The sequence below is a fragment of the Empidonax traillii genome, unplaced genomic scaffold (assembly GCF_003031625.1).
Source record: "Empidonax traillii isolate 1590-97213 ecotype Southwest subspecies unplaced genomic scaffold, ASM303162v1 scaffold1438:size108540, whole genome shotgun sequence".
Lineage (NCBI taxonomy): Eukaryota > Metazoa > Chordata > Aves > Passeriformes > Tyrannidae > Empidonax > Empidonax traillii.
In genome coordinates this window covers 21,553-23,660 of record NW_020956631.1, presented here as the reverse complement: position 1 = coordinate 23,660, position 2,108 = coordinate 21,553, and the positions used below count along the sequence as shown (strand labels likewise).

The following is a 2,108-nucleotide window of genomic DNA, read 5'->3' as shown; positions in this document are numbered from 1 at the left end:
GGGGGGGGGGGGGGGGGTGAAACAGGGACGGGACCCTAGGGAAGAAAAAGAAAATTCCCACATCTCTTTTCAAACCTGTGACACCATTTCACCTTACTCACAGGCTAGTCTGGCTTGATCTTTGCTAATACTCACACACTCACAAACCACAGTTGTTACAGTTATTTGCACCACAGACACATGGACCTCTGGCTTCTGGTCCCACTCCAGTGGGATTTTTTTCCTCTGATTTCTCCAGTTGCTGGCTGACTTGCGGAAACAAACCCCCAAACTCGCAAAGAGTATTGAAGCATGTATGTTTATTCACGGCGCCGGGTGCATAGGGGATAATTCCGCCAATCACGCACACCCATCGCCTCGGTTCAGCTCCTTTTATGCAGTATAATGTTACATATGCATTAGTAGTATTACATATACATTAGTTGTGTTACATATGCATTAGCTGTGTCAGCAAATTCCAGAAAAGTGGAAGGGGAAATCATTAACATACACCACTCCTATAACTCCGCCTTGGAACGCCCCCTTGGAGTTTTCTTTTGAGGGTCTTTGGGGGTCTTTTGGATGAAGTAAGAAGTCTTCCTCAGCTTGAACTTTCTACCTTTGCTAAGAACTGCTGAGTTGGCACTGTCCAATTAACTCAAAACTGGTATGTTCTCCAGGAGCTTCTCTTTATCAACTTTCAAGATCTCTTTCTCATGAGCTTCAAAGCCCCTTATCTAAACTCTAAGGTTTTCTGTTCCTGCTAAAGTCTTCATTATAAAATTAACTATATCCTCTCTGTGAGTTATCATAAGCAAGCAAGGCCCTATCCTAATTCTATTTGCTAATACTCACACACTCACTTAAAAACCACAGTTGTTACAATTATTTGCACCACAGGCACATGGACCTCTGGCTTCTGGTCCCACTCCAGTGGGATTTTTTTTCACTCACTCTGATTTCTCCAGTTGCTGGCAACACACGCACACACACACACACACACACACACACAATGAAGAGGCCCTCCGAGGCATGGTCTGACCCCATTTTCTGGCATTCAGACCCCCATACACATGCATGCACACCAAACAGAGAGTCTCTCACCCAGGAAAAGGCGTTAGAAAGAAAGAAAGAAATTTGATAAGATAGGACAAACTGCATCGATCAGATGCCAGGCATAGCCAGACAAGTGTACCGACCAGCAAACAATTTGCACGCAACCAACCCCTTTTTATCTCCTTACCCCTCCATTTCCCCACACTTCTTCCTTCCCAAATCACCTAGATTCCTCCCTTTCCTGGCCTTTGGTTCCTTCCCTAAACATGCCATAATGAGTCCTGCGCAATCCCAAAATACTCTTCCCCTGCCTCCTATGACGTGTGCCATACCCCAAGGCAGCAACACCCCTCAGTCCAAAACATGATCCAGCATTGATTCATCCTGATGGGTTTCACACCCGGACATTGTGGCTGAGGCTCTCCTCAGACAACTCTGTAAGACGTCTGGACAGGGAGTTCTTTCTTCTGAGTCCTTAATCTGGGTTCCTACCTGCCTTTGCAGGACCCAGCAGGCAGGTGACCACCTGGCAAAAAGCCACACCCTCTGCTTCTCCTGAGCTTCTAGCACCCAGTATAAGTTCAACCAATGCAGCCACACAGACAGAGCTCCTGTCAAAGCATGTGACCACACAAGCTTCAGATTGTGAGGTGTGTACAAGGATACTCCTGGAGATAGAGGGTGATAGCAAACACCTGTGGGAGGTGTGACCAAGTAGATGAGCTGCTCTGCCTGGTGGCCCAGCTTCAGGAGGAGGTGGGTAGACTGGGGAGTCTGAGGAGATTGACCAACGGAGCTGTGCTCTGCTGTCTCTGGGACACAGAAGTTAACTCAGCATGGCCACTACAGAGGTAGGTCCAGGATCTGTTCTGTACCAGAAGGAAGGAAGCATTACAAGGGATAGGGAGGGGTGGAAGCAGGTTACTGCATGGAACTGTAAGAGGAACCCCTCTTTATCCTCTCTGCTACCTTAACAAAATAGATATGAGGACCTGGGTATGGTAGATGAAGTTCATGATGAGATAGAAGAGGAGTAACCTATGCAAGCACTCTCACCAAGGTCAGATCAACTC

General features: G+C 47.2%; 1 long non-coding RNA gene across 1 annotated transcript in view; it reads left to right on the top strand.

Moving 5' to 3' along the window:
* LOC114070113 overlaps positions 1 to 1,843 on the top strand; it is an 11,764-nt gene extending 9,921 nt beyond the window's left edge. The window contains exon 3 of the long non-coding RNA XR_003573875.1: positions 1,832 to 1,843. This is a non-coding gene — a long non-coding RNA (uncharacterized LOC114070113). The remainder of the gene's footprint in view (positions 1 to 1,831) is intronic.
* Positions 1,844 to 2,108: the final 265 nt, after the last annotated feature.